This window comes from Schistocerca gregaria, chromosome 7 (assembly GCF_023897955.1).
Source record: "Schistocerca gregaria isolate iqSchGreg1 chromosome 7, iqSchGreg1.2, whole genome shotgun sequence".
Lineage (NCBI taxonomy): Eukaryota > Metazoa > Arthropoda > Insecta > Orthoptera > Acrididae > Schistocerca > Schistocerca gregaria.
The window spans coordinates 405334228-405349528 of record NC_064926.1 but is presented as its reverse complement, the minus strand read 5'-3'; the positions used below and the strand labels follow the sequence as shown (position 1 = coordinate 405349528).

The 15301-nt window shown below is 43.2% G+C and overlaps 1 pseudogene; it reads left to right on the top strand.

Moving 5' to 3' along the window:
- The first annotated feature begins 9181 nt into the window (after window positions 1-9181).
- On the top strand, window positions 9182-9299 carry LOC126282543 (5S ribosomal RNA; annotated as a pseudogene).
- The last annotated feature ends 6002 nt before the right edge of the window (window positions 9300-15301 follow it).

The window sequence follows — 15301 nt, the reverse complement described above, 5'->3', positions numbered from 1 at the left end:
CCCTTCTTTGTACATTTTCCAAATCCCCTGCTACTCCTATTTGATATAGGTCTCACACAGTGTAGCAATATTCTAGGATGAGTAGCACGAGTGATTCTTAAGCAATTTTATTTGTAGACTGATTGCATTTCCCTAGTATTCTACCAATAGACCGAAGTCCGCTACCTGCTTTTTTTCTCGATTGACCATATATGATCATTACACAGGTATTTGTATGAGTTTAGAGATTCAAGCAATGACTCACTGATACATATTCACAGGATATTACGTGAAATCCCTAAACACAGGATGGGATAGGACAAGGAAATCATGGAAGACGTTGGTTGGTTGTTTTGGGGAAGGAGACCAGACAGCGACGTCATCGGTCTCATCGGATTAGGGAAGGACGGGGAAGGAAGTCGGCCGTGCCCTTTGAAAGGAACCATCCCGGCATTTTCCTGGAGCGATTTTAGGGAAATCACGGAACACCTAAATCAGGATGGCCGGACGCGGTAATGAACCGTCGTCCTCCCGAATGCAAGTCCAGCACGGAAGACGAACCCAGAACAGCAGCGTCATTTGTCGTTTGAATGGTCACATTTATCTAACCACCACATAATAGCATGAATAAATAAATACAATAATCGCAAATAACTATGAGCGACAGGGTAAGCCTAATTAGTTGCTTACAGCAATAATCGGCTTTAACAAATGATTTTACCTCAACAAGCTACAATACACAGTGTCAGAATAAATATGAAACAGTTAAAAAAAAGTTTTGTTAAATAAATAAAAGCATATTTCCTTATAAAACAGAAACTGCTCAAAGAGCAACAGCAAATATATCTTTAAAACAATAACGCCTTCAAAGGATTTTCGGAAAACTAATTACACACATCAAAAAAGGTTTTGTATCACCCCGGTTCCCCGAACTCTTGAAGATAGACGTTGGCTGTGGGTATTGTATCACAGACACAGTCCCTTTAACTGTTCAGCGATCTCACTAAACGCACCCAAAGATGTAAACAACCCTGCATGAGCTGCACCTATTAGACGGAGAGGGTCCGACTGCCGATCAGTTCCAGTCAGTCCACCAGGAAGGAGGCACACGGCTCGTGTTGTCTGTAGTTCAACCACGCCTAGACGGGCAATACCGTGCTTCGATCGCGTCCGCATTGTTACTTTGTGCCAGGAAGGGCTCTCAACAAGAAAAGTGTCCAGGCGTCTCGGAGTGAAAAAAGCGATGTTGTTGGGACACGGAGGAGATACAGACAGACAGGAACCGTCGATGACACGCCTCGCTCAGGCCCACCAAGGGCTACTCCTGCAGTGGATGAGCGCTACTACGGATTATGGCTCAGGGGAACACTGACAGCAAAGCCACCATGTTAAATAATACTTTTCGTGCAGCCACAGGACGTGGTGTTACGACTCAAGCTATGCGCAATAGGCTCCATGAAGCGCAAATTAACTCCCGACGTCCTCGGCGCGGCGAGATCCATCTTTGCAACCACAACACCATGCAGAGCGCTACAGATGGGCCCAGTAACATGCCGAAGGGACCGCTCAGGACTGGCATCACGTTCTCTTCACCGATGAGTGTGTAAGAGGTCCATGACTTAGCAATCTGTTGCTAGCGCACTCGAGCAGATGTAATTTCGATGGATTGCTCACGCGCTACCTGCGATATGTAAACTATAACAGAATCTCAGGCCAGAGAGCAGTGTTGTCAGCAGTAGGAACTGTGTAGCAGTAGGAGTATGTAGTTGCTAGCGAGCAGTCGTGTGTGGAGTTGGCTGGGCCGGTCGTGGGTGCGATGGCGGTGCCTGAGCGTTGTAGTATAAGGTAAAAGCAGCCTCGCGCATATGTAGTATTGTTATATCAAGTCACATGTAAATGTTTAAAAAAATCTCTTAATAATAATCTTTCTCATAAAAGAGTCACTTTTGACAATTATTCATTTCAATTTAAAGAGTTTTCTAATTTCTCCAGTCCATCGTCATCCCGATTATTGTTCTTTTTATACATGAGAAATCTATCGACCAGCATTGCACTGGGCTGCGCCAGAAAAAATTCATATAGGGGCAGATATATATATGCGTTATCCGGCGACTTCATTGAGGTAAGATTTTTCAATTTATTCAGAATGATCTTTCAGGGTCATGACGCAGCAGTGCTGACGTCTAAAATTTACCAGTTTAAATACACAGTCAATTATTGAAAGGTTATCTATGAATCACACTTTTTATTAGGAGATTAGTCACATTTTATTGTTCCAAGGTTACGGAATTTATCTGTGGGAAGTTACGCTGAATGTGAATTATATACTTATATTTTTTTACTTTTGGGAGGTTCCGGAACTTTTCTGTCGGGAAGTTACAAGTGTCGCATATGCCTTCAACCAGACAATCGTCCGAAGACGTGTTTGGAGCAACCCAGTCAGGCTGAACGCCTCAAGCTGCCCATTCACACCCCGACCGGCCCACCAAACCGCTCGCCAGCGCTGGCCCCGACAGGTCGGGCTGTGTGTGGCCACCCCCGACCGCTGGGCGGCCTCTCGCTGCGAGCGCACAGTCGTGTGGCAGCGTTCGCCATGCCAAAACAAAAGGGAAAACTTGCTGTGGCTGCAGCAGTGATGTGTAGATAAAGACAAGGAAGAGAAACGTTTATGGATGAAACAATGGTTGAAAGATAAATTCAAGTTTTCTCACACAAATCTGTTACGTACCCTCCAAGTTCAAGAGCCTACAGACTATAAAAACTTCTTACGTATGGATGACAATACTTTTTGTGAATTACTGGATCTCATACGGCCTAAAATCGAGAAGAAAGAAACGCATATAAGAGCTACCATCACTGCTGAGGAGCAGTGACTAGTAACAAGCGTGTATTGATTAAAGAAAGCTGTGGGTAGTGGCGCCTATTACTGCAATTACAAAGGTACTTTCAGTTGTCCTTTTCGCTGTTGTAAATGCAAACTATGAGTTTATATATGTTCACACCGGTACGAATGGTCGAGTGTCAGATGGTGGTATTCTAAAGCTTACAGATTTCTACACTTCACTAGTACCTAGAAGTCTAAATTTTCCAGATCCCGTTTATCTGGAAGGAGTGGCTTAAAGCAGCCCATACACAGGCGGACCGGTCCGCCGACCGACCCGTTGAGAGGGTTGGCCCCGCCCGGCTCGCCTCTGTGTGGGCGATGGGCTGGCGCTCGTGTCCGAAGTTCGGGTGCGTCGCCTCCACCGGCGAGCCGCTACCTGCTACCTGCTTCCCCGACCGCCACCTGCTGAGCCGGGGCCACAGCTCAGGCCGGCCGCTTCCTCCGAGCCCACATTCCGCCAGTACGGTGTCCGACTCTCTGTTAAACACTACTTCTTTCGTTGTCACTGCTTTTCGCTGCTTTCATGATAACGTCGTTCGAGGAAAACAAAGACTTTTGGGCGTGTTTGATTAATAATGTACAGAGAATGGCCATGTTTGTGGGAGATAAAAATCGAAGGACTACTCCAATAGGAATATGAGGAACAAAGCCTACAAAGTTCTTATAGCTAAGGCCAAAGAGATAAATCGTGCAGTAGACAAGGCGTTTGTTATTAAAAAAACTAGTTCTCTACGAGCGTCTTTCCGGCGACAGTTTAGAAAAATACAGGACGCTAAATTAGCAGCTAGAAGTGCTGCTGAAAACATGCCAGAACCGACGCTTTGGTACTACGATCTACTGTAGTTCACCCTCGATCGAGAAGAGGTGCGATATGGGATATCTTCACTAACACAGGGGAGGACTCTGGAGGATGAACAGATTGAGGAAGTAAATGTGAGTCAGATACTGACGTTGGGAGTATACAAACGCTTTTATTTATTAAGTATACAAAGTATAAATAAATGTTGCTCTGCACATAAACTCTAAATGATAAAAGTTTCTTCAAATTCGAATTCATTCACGTCACTGAAAAATTGCTTATATTTTCCTCGCGCTTCCTCTGCAATAACTGTGCTGGTTTGTCGTGTCGTATCGAGTCTTAAAATTTTTTGACTACCTGACTGCGAGTTTTTATAAGTAAGGTTTACAGTTTGTGTGTTATTCCAATCACCGGCAGTATGAATGTAATTAGAACTTTTCTTCCTTAAAAAGTTGTGCAAAACTGTATTTGCAAGAACGATTCCATCAACAGTTTTTAAGTCAACCGCTATTGGCGTTAATAACACTTTAAATCTGTTTGCCATTATTCCAAAAGCATTCTCAACTACCCGCCGAGCTCTGCTAAGCCTGTAATTGAAGATCTTTTTCTCCCCTGTCAAGTTCCTTTGAGGATACGGTTTCATTAAATTCGGCATCGAAGGGAAAGCTTCGTCACCTACAAACACAAATGGCACTGTAGAATCCACACCTTCCAGATAAACGGGATCTGGTAAATTTAGACTTCTAGATACTAGTGAAGAGTAGAAATCTGTAAGCTTTAGAATACCACCATCTGACGCTCGACCATTCGTACCGGTGTGAACATATATAAACTCATAGTTTGCATTTACAACAGCGAAAAGGACAACTGAAAGTACCTTTGTAATTGTAGTAATAGGCGCCACTGCCCACAGCTTTCTTTAATCAGTACACGCTTGTTACTAGTCACTGCACCTCAGCAGTGACGGTAGCTCTTATATGCGTTTCTTTCTTCTCGATTTTAGGCCGTATGAGATCCAGTAATTCACAAAAAGTATTGTCATCCATACGTAAGAAGTTTTTATAGTCTGTAGGCTCTTGAACTTGGAGGGTACGTAACAGATTTGTGTGAGAAAACTTGAATTTATCTTTCAACCATTCTTTCATCCATAAACGTTTCTCTTCCTTGTCTTTATCTACACATCACTGCTGCAGCCACAGCAAGTTTTCCCTTTTGTTTTGGCATGGCGAACGCTGCCACACGACTGTGCGCTCGCAGCGAGAGGCCGCCCAGCGGTCGGGGGTGGCCACACACAGCCCGACCTGTCGGGGCCAGCGTTGGCGAGCGGTTTGGTGGACCGGTCCGGGTGTGAATGGGCAGCTTTAGGCGCACTGTCCAGCGAGTGCAGCAATGTGGAGGTTCCCCGCTGTTTTGGGGTGCATTATGTGAGGCCGACGTACGCCGCTGGTGGTCATGGAAGGCGCCGTAACGGCTTTATGATACGTGAATGCCACCCTCCGACCGATAGTGCAAGCACATCGGCAGCATATTAGCGAGGCATTCGTGTTCATGGGCGACAGCTCGCGCCTCCATCGTGCACATCTTGTGAATGACTTCGACTAGAGTGGCCAGCATGCTCTCCAGACATGAACCCTATCGAACATGCCTGGGATAGATTGAAATGGGCTGTTTATGGACGACGTGACCCACATACCGCTCTGAGGGATCTACGCCGAATCGCCGTTGAGGAGTGAGACAATCTGGACCAACACTGCCTTGATGAACTTTTGGATAGTATGCCACGACGAATACAGGCAAGTATCAACGCAAGAGGACGTGCTACTAGGCATTAGAGGTGCCGGTGTGTACAGCAATCTGGACGACCCTCTGTAGGTCTCGCTGTATGGTGGTACAACATCAATGTGTGATTTTCATGAGCAATAAAAAGAGCGGAAATGGTGTTTATGCTGATCTGTATTCCAATTTTCTGTGCAGGTTCCGAAACCCTCGGAACCGTGGTGATGCTAAACTTTTTTTGATGTGTGTAATTTTCTTAATCAAAAGGGCCCTTACAATACAAGAGGGCAAGCACCCTGCTAAAATCAGCATAAAATCTATTGAAAATTTTATCAAGTACCAAAACAGCAAAATAGATTAAGGCTGTCCACATGTGAGGCAAGTACAGTCCCAATGTAGGTTCAAACCAGTAATTATAGTTAAATGATTTGGAAATATTCATGTAACATACTAATCAATAGAATATATTTGCTTAAACAAGTTTACCAAAAAAAACTTGGTTACCCGCAGTTGATAACATGTGCAATAAAAGCATATTCCAAAGGAGATGTACAATTTTAAGTAAAACTTTAAATAAGATTCCACAGTTCATAACATTAAGTAATATAGCCACTACTTAACTTAAAATTTATTAGCAGGCAGCGTGAACCAACATGATAACACGCTAAGACAATCGTGGACGCGCCTAAAATGTAGCCAATAAACACCAAGCTGGTGCATAATAGCAAGAAGTCCCCGTAGCCACCAGCCGCTGAAACACAGGCCAGAACTCAGAAGACTAAGTAGGGCTGTTAACAAACACAATGTACGTGAAAAACAGGCCAACCAAACAAGTTAATCAAATGTTAAGGGCCACGTTCTCGAGAAATGATCAGCATAAAGCCTCTAATTTCAAAAATTTATCTTTAAGCACATTTACACAATATTAAGAACGCGTAGTAGTGGTGAAGATAATGTGTCCTAAACCATTTAGTTGAATAAAATTTGATACAGGAAAACTTAATAAATGCCCAGAGAATAAGATCTGAGAGAAATTTAACCAAACCACACGATGAACCAAACAGTTATGTAAGAAAAATGACAAGCTTACCTCTACGAGGGTGTACTTAATAATTATATCTTACAAGCGATTCTTCCTTCCACGATATTTAAACATGGAAATCTATAACACAGTTTTAACACATGTATTACATACAGGAAATTTCTGTTAAGGCAAACAAAATATAAAACAAAATATTAATGCAAAATCGTTAAAAACGCTTATGATAACAATGTATACCGCAAAATTTTTGCCACGACTTATTGTCAAAACACTTTCTCACAACACTACAGAACAAGAAAGCTAACGTCCATATCAATGCGAAAATCTACCATTAAGATTAACCACTGAATTTGTTCTTTCACGCCGCATATATCCAACACAAATACACTAGAATGAAGCTCTGAGTGGTACACAGAAATCCCCTATATAGACACAATTACGTATAAAGCCAAATATTCGTCTGATCAAAAGTATACACAATCTGAAGCAACAGAGCCTTAGCTCAGGTAATTACGCTCAAACAAATATTTCAGTAAGCCACCACGCGCAGGCAATAGAGGTGAGCGTATCGTAGTGTGAGAAATACTGACCATAATCGCACGATGTGGCAGATATCTGATAATCCTGCAAATATCCAGTGCCGTTCCCAACACCCATTCACGCACAGCATAGAATAGCAAAGCCGGACAAATCAGCCTGAGCAGACAAAGTGACGCCGCACTCAGTTCCATGTCTTAACTCGGTCAGTTAAACCAAGTCTTGACATAAACATAGCTAACGGCCGACTGACCCTCTATGATCTGAACCCGGCCCGTGACGTCCTCTAGTCCACTGTCACTCACTAACTGGCTCTTACTGGCCCACCAACGCTGCTCAAAGCCTACTTTAATTCTCGCTCTGCCAGAGATAATCAGCGAGCTACAATCTGTTCGCACTCCCATTAGTAGCACCAGTAAATAGTCCACAAAATTAAGGCACACGAAATAGATTGCGAGCCCCCCACGGCCCAGTCCTTTTACTGGTTTTGTGAAGCGAACAATTTTACATTTCTGAAAATTTAAAGCAAGTTGACAATCTTCACAACACTTCGAAATCTTATCAAGTTCTGAATGAATATTTGTACGGTTTCGTCCACACTGTAGTTCGTTGTAGATAACTGCATCATCTGTGAAAAGTCTGTTACTACTAATATTATCCGTAAGGCCATTGCTATATAACATGAACAACAAGGAACCCAACACGAAATTACTTCCATATCTACTTCTCCATGTTGCGTCCTCCCTGCCAAGAAATCCTCAGTACAGTCACAAGTTTCACCTCATACCCCATACGATAGAACTAATCGTAGGTGTGATACTGAGTGAAACACTTCTCAGAAATCGTGAAATACTGCATGTACCTGACTGCCTTGATCCACGGCTTTCAGGATGTCATGTGAGAAAAATGCCTGTTGGATTTCGCTAGAACTATGGTTCTGAAATCTATGTTGGTCTGTTCTACATACACCATTATGTTTGAGCTTCTGAGATCATTTCGAGAATGAAGACAACAAGTGGAGATTTTAATCAGAGACTTGTTGTAGCCAGTTTTGAACAAAAAGCCATATGGTTCGAGAGGCACACAGGTCACCACAACTGCTTCATACTAGTTAACATAGGTATAATAATTTTTGGAAATTAGGTTCTCTATTTCACATAGCACCCTGTTTCCACTTGATAAAATATCTACATGTAAAAATGAAATGATGGTGCGTCATTGATGGCCAGGAGGTCTCATGGGGGGAAGTTCGGCCACCGGGTTGCAAATCTTATTTCAGGTGACGCCACATTTGGCGACTTGCACGTCGGTGATGATGAGATGATGATAAGGACAACACAACATCCAGTCTGCGAGCGGAGACAAATCCGGCCAGAAAACGAACCCGGGCCCACTGCATGGTAGGCAAACACGTTGTCACTCAGCTAAATAGGCAGACATGTCTACACACGGCACAGGTAGTAGATGTAGAAGATGAAGTGTCCTGATTAAAAACTGACAGAATATTACCTTAGAATAGGACTACCAATTTCTCTCCCACAGAAATTGCATTAATCACTTTGGGCCACATATTCCCATGTTTAACTACAAGGTTGTGCTGAAAAGTAGTGCCTCCACATTTTTTACGTGAAAGCTCTTAAAGCTTCTTAAATAGAACAAATGTTATTAACATCCTACATCTTTAATCTTCTTGTCTATATATTTATTTCTCAACATAATCACCCTGACAACAAACACATTTCTTGCAACGAGAGGCCAGTTTGTTGACACATTCTCTGTAGAGTGTTTGACTTTGTTGACAGTCACAGCCTCGCCTCTGTTTGCAATCACTTCAGCACTACCAAAGTGATGAACTCGATGGTGTTCTGTAAGTTTTGGAAACAGGTAAATATCGGATGGAGCCAAGTCGGGACTGTGTCGAGAATCATCAATGACAGTGAACAAATGCCATCGAACTGTTTCAGATGTCGCACCACTCGCGTGTGATCTGACATTGCCATGCTGAAAGAGAGGGTCCTCCAAGTATTGACGAACTATTCAAATTCGAAATTCGATAAAAGCATACTGTTTCTGACACACCTATATAGTCACGCTTGGACAGTGAAATGAGATGTTAAGACAACAGTAGATTTTTTAAAATTTAATTCTTCATTCTGGCCCTCAAGGCAACGGCCTTGCCGCAGCGGATACACCGGTTCCCGTCAGATCACCGAAGTTAAGCGCTGTCGAGCGTGCCCGGCACTTGGATGGATGACCATCTGGGCCCCCATGCGCTGTTGCCATTTTTCGAGGTGTACTCAGCCTCATGATGCCAATTGAGGAGCTACTCGACCGAATAGAAGCGGCTTCAGTCAAAGAAAACCATCGTAACGACCGGGAGGGCGGTGTGCCGACCACATGCCCCTCCTGTCTGCATTCTTAGCTGAGGATGACATGGCGGTCGGATGTCCCGATGGGCCACTTGTGCCCTGAAGATGGAGCTTTTTTTAAATTCCAGTCCTCAGTTATAGGTGGTGACATAGTGGTAACGTAACGCAGCTGATGACACTGCCGAGGAGGGTGTGAGCTCCCTCCAGCGCGGCGGGTAGCTCACTGTTCTGGTGGTGGCCGCTCTTGTGAATCAGGGCAGGCTGCTCCATCCCATGGTCGAACAGCGACCCTGTACTGCATTCCAAAATGTCACTGGCTCGTGGTCTAGGCTGTGATACTGAGACGATAATATTTTAGTACACAAATGACTGAGTCCTTATACACTCCAGACTACGTCCGTTTAGGGTTTAAAGCACGTACTCTAAACATTTCCTTGGTGGCAAGTGAGGAAAGCACATTGCAGAGTCGGCTGTTGCTCTACCACACCCAGCTGGCTCTGCTTCCGAACACCAGTCGGCCATGTTTTGCTTCACAACGTATAGCACTCTTGCCTGCTGGCAGCTGGCTCTGTTGCAACTCACTTACGCTCTGGTGGACTTTTTGACTGAACACAGTCGATACACGAAATATTTAAGTTACACACTACCATATTACAAACTACAATTCGGATCCCTCTAGCGCTAGAGAGCTGCAACAGTGTACACATGAGGGGTAAGGATGTAGAATGCTAATAACTGTTGTTTTATTTTAAAAATTTTAAGAGCGTTCACATAAAAAATTGAAGGCCTTATTTTTCAGCAGACCTTAGTACATCTGGATCAGTACTATCCCAAACGAACTGAAAAATTTGTTGTGACATTTGTGTCTGTCTGAAAAGGCGATCCAGATAATTTTGAACTGTTGTTATAACGTGAAAGTATCTGCAGTGTGGACATCCTGCATTCAAAGGATACTCACACATCCTCTTCTTCCTAAAAACATTTTCGCAGTATATCCCCACAGACGTTAAAGGCAGAATATCATTACAAACTGTAGGTAGCAGATTACAAGAAGTTTGGTTGAGATCTCAAGTGGCCATTTATTGTTTGCCGCTGACACGGTCCTACAAACAACAGAGACTTTCAGGATGTAGAGCCACAGTAAACTGAGACACTGAGTAGCATTCTGTAGCATCTAGTGATGAGTTTTGCTTTGTGGAGATGAGATCGACGCCAGTGTGTCCAAAGATGATCTAATGAAAGGTAACAGAAAGCAACGATTCTCGAGATCTTTCTCCAACTCGTAGAATTATGATGTGGAGTCTCTCTGGATATGACAACAATACTGGTTTCGTAATTGTTGGAGGGAAGCTGAATGGTCGTCATTATTTGGTAAGGATGGTAAGCCTTGTAGTCATACTCTTCGAGATCATGACACCATATTGGTTATTCCTGCAGTTCACATCACAAACGCCTTGGGGAAAGTACGGATCCTTTTTCTGGTCTGCTTTGTCCCCTGATTGGTCACACACAGAGCGCATCTGACATGCTATGAGGAGACGTACAAGGATTCTCCTCTACCAGCTTACATCCAGCAACTATCAAGATATGTAAGAATGCAGAATCTTGCGACAGTAAAACTAAAGTTCTCTGGTTTTCGGCGGCGTCAAGTGATTAAAATTACACGAGCTTTCGGCCAAGCACTGCTTGGCCATTGTCAAGTGCATGAGTGCTGTCTTGCCTACGCTACCCTGAGTAATCTGCTTTACCAGAGCATGCTTTAGAAAATGGACACCGGATAAAATTTGACGAAACATCTGTTGTGGCTCACAAAAACGGCTTTGGGGATTCTGCAATTAAAGAACTCATTGAAATAAAAATCACTGCTGCTGGTAAACACCATATATACACTAGCTGCTGGCCGTCACATCGCTGCTGCCCGCAGCATCGCTGTATGAGGGCATGCGTTGGCTCGGCGTTCGATGCGCATGCTTCGGCCATGAGATCGCTAGATCCCATGCCGTGGTGAGCTGCACGCCACCGTCTCTGTTTACGGTGTTATTAGCGATTTTTATTTCAATGGCTTCTTTAATTACAGAATCCGAAAAGCCGTTTTCGCCAACCACGATGGACGTTTCGCCAAATTTAATCTGGCTTCCATTTTCTAAAACATGCTCAGCGAAAGCAGATTTCTTGTTTAGGTGACTCGGCTCATGAGACAGGTTATCACAGTATGACTTCATTCTTGCACGATGCACCAGCGTTTCTAAAACAGTGTTTTTCTTTGCCAGGTGATGATGGCTAAAGGGGTGCAAATCGATGTGGGTGGGTTTTCTATAGAGACTGTGGCTAAGACAGCAGTTTCATTTTCTGTGTACGAGTGCATCGAGGAAGGACAATGTAGTATCTTTTTCTACCTCCGTGGTAAACTGGATGTACAGGAACAATGGCTATAACGTCCATCAAATAAATAAAGTGATTTGAAACAAGACTCACAACAAGACTATCGACGAGAAACAGGAAAAGAAACTTTCTTTCCTGCAGTTCTGTGGTTCCGTGTCGAGCAAGTTAAGCCACCTGCTGAAGCGACCCAAGATCAAATTGATCTACAGGCGTCCGACAAAAATCCGTCAATTACTGAGACCAGTGACAGACGCAGTAGGCCTCAGAGCACATGAATTCTACAAAATACATTGCGAGTGTGGCCAGTCTTACATCAGACAAACAGTATGCACAGTGGAACAACGCAGGAAGGAACATGGGAAGTTTTCTTGCCTACGCTACCCTGAGAAATCTGCTTTACCAGAGCATGCTTTAGAAAATGGACACCGGATAAAATTTGACTAAACATCTGTTGTGGCTCACAAAAACGGCTTTGGGGATTCTGCAATTAAAGAACTCATTGAAATAAAAATCACTGATAACATCATAAACAGAGACGGTGACCTGCAACTCACCACGGCATGGGATGCAGTGATCGCACGATTGAAGTGGGCGCATCAAGTGCCGAGTCAATGTATGCCCTTACACGGCAATACTGCGAGCACCAATGACGTCATAGTCAGCAGTTATTGTGTATAACACGTGTACCAGCAGCCGACTGGCAATCATACCACTTGACAATAGCCAAAGAGTACTTGGCTGAAAACTCGTGTAATTTTGATCACCTAAGTTGGCTGAAAACCTGAGAACTTTTTATTCAAGAAATGCGTTTCATGTTTGGCAACAAATTGCTCACGATGATATTAAGAGGCAGCTCCTTTATATGCTACATGAATTCATGTCCTTTGGGCTCATACTTCATACTTGTGATGATGTTGGACACCCAAATGGAATGAAAGCTTGATCGTTTAATATCCATTATGTGATGAACATCTCGAGAAAGTTTGTTAAACATTGAATTACGAAGCCTTTTTCCCACAGCTTTTGGCACATATACTGAAAACACCTCCTCCTCATCCTCTCTGGCTTATCTTCTACTCCCCACTCTCTCTGTCTCTTCATCTTCACCTCCTTTCTCTCTGTCCATTTCCTCCACTCCCTCTCTCTGAACATATCCTCCCCCTCTTTCTTTCCACCTCTTACTTTACCACCTACCCACTACACCTCTACACTGTCCACCTGACTCATGCAACTCTCCCTCCTCCCCTGTCTCTGTCCATTCCTTCCTCCCCTTCGCTCTGTCACACCTTCCTGTGTCCATCGTAATACTTCCCCAGCCTTGCCCATTGGCACATCTATCCCTGCAATACGGTTCAATAAAGAAGGCCGATACTACTCCCACAACGTACTTGTCATGCAGGGCGTGCTATGTATCAGGCACTTAAAAATCATTTCTTTTCCCCTGGCTTGTGGACTGCCATGTACAAAATGTCGACAAAGTCGGCTAATACTACTTCAGTACAACATACCTGTCATGCGGGACAGCCTACATGTTCAGACCGAAAAAGTGTTCTCTGCACCTAACACATAGGCTACCCTGCAAAACAGGTCTACATCTACATCTACATGGATACTCTGCAAATCACATTTAAGTACTTGGCAGAGGGTTTATCGAACCACCTTCACAATTCTCTATTATTCCAATCTTGTATAGTGCATGGAAATAATGACCACCTACACCTTTCCGTACAAGCTCTGATTTCCCTTATTTTATCTTGATGATAGTTCCTCCCTATGTAAGTCGACGTCAACAAAATATATTTTCGCATTCGGAGGAGAAAGTTGATGATTGGAATTTTGTGAGAAGATTCTGTCACAACGAAAAACTCCCTTCTTTTAATGATGTCCATCCCAAATCCTGTACATTTCTGTGACATTTTCTCCCATATTTCGCAATAATACAAAACGTGCTGCCTTTCTTTGAACTTTTTTGATGTACTCGCATCAGTCCTATCTGATAAGGATCCCACACCACGCAGCAGTATTCTAAAAGAGGACGGGTAAGTGTAGTGTAGGCAGTCTCCTAAGTAGGTCTGTTACATTTTCTAAGTGTCCTGCCAATAAAACACAGTCTTTGGTTAGCCTTCCCCACAACATTTTCTATGTGTTCCTTCCAATTTAAGTTGTTCGTAATTGTAATACCTAGGTATTTAGTTGAATTTACTGCTTTTAGATTAGGCTGGTTTATCGTGTAACCGAAGTTTAACGAGTTCCTTTTAGCACTCATGTGGATGACCTCACAATTTTCTTAATTTGGGGTCAACTGCCACTTTTCACACCATTGAGATATCTTTTCTGAATCGTTTTGCAGTTTGTATTGATCTTCTGATGACTTTATCAGTCGATAAACGACAGCGTCATCTGCAAACACCCAAAGACGGCTGCTCAGATTGTCTCCCAATTCATTTATATAGATAAGAAACAACAAACGGCCTATAACACTACCTTGGGGAACGCCAGGAATCGCTTCTGTTTTACTCCATGACTTTCCAGCAATTACTACGAACTCTGACGTCTCTGAAAGGAAGTCACAAATCCAGACGCATAACTGAGACGATATTCCATAAGCACACAATTTCACAACAAGCCGCTTGTGTGATACAGTGTCAAAAGCCTCCCGGAAACCCAGGAATACGGAATCGATCTGAAATCCCTTGTCAATAACACTCAGGACTTCATGTGAATAAAAAGCTAGTTGTGTTTCACAAGAACGATGTTTTCTAAACCCATGTTGACTGTGTGTCAATAGACCATTTTCTTCAAGGTAATTCATTATGTTTGAACACAATATATGTTCTAAAAACCTGCTGCATATCGACGTTAACGATATGGGCCTGTAATTTAGTGGGTTACTCCTACTTCCTTTCTTCAATATTGGTGTGACTTGTGCAAATTTCCAGTCTTTGGGTACGGATCTTTCGTCGAGTGAACAGTTGTATATGATTGTTAAGTATGAAGCTAATGCATCAGCATACTCCAAAAGGAACCTAATTGGTATAGAGTCTGGACCAGAAGATTTGCTTTTATTAAGTGATTTAAGATGCTTCACAACTCTGAGGATATTTACTTCTATGTTACTCATGTTGGCAGCTATTTTCGATTCGAATTCTGGAATATTTACTTCGTCTTCGTATGCAAAGGCATTTAGGAAGGTTGATACAGATTCCACACAACAAGCCTGTTGTACAGGGCAGCCCATATGCCACGGGTTGGAGAAAAAACGTTTTTACCCACGCCTTTGCTCCTGCTGCACTTAGGAGATCATAAATCCCACAGTGCTCACATCCATGACGCCTACTGTGTTTGTACCAAATTTGTCTGAAATCGATCCAGGTGTTTGGGAGTAGATCCCAGACATACATAGACATATACATACACACATATGCTCTGCTTCATGCAACACATTATTTTTGCAAACCTATCTGGAAAACACAGTGAGATCACTGTGATTTCAATAAAATAATCAGTCTTGATTGCAAAAGAATGTTTTATTT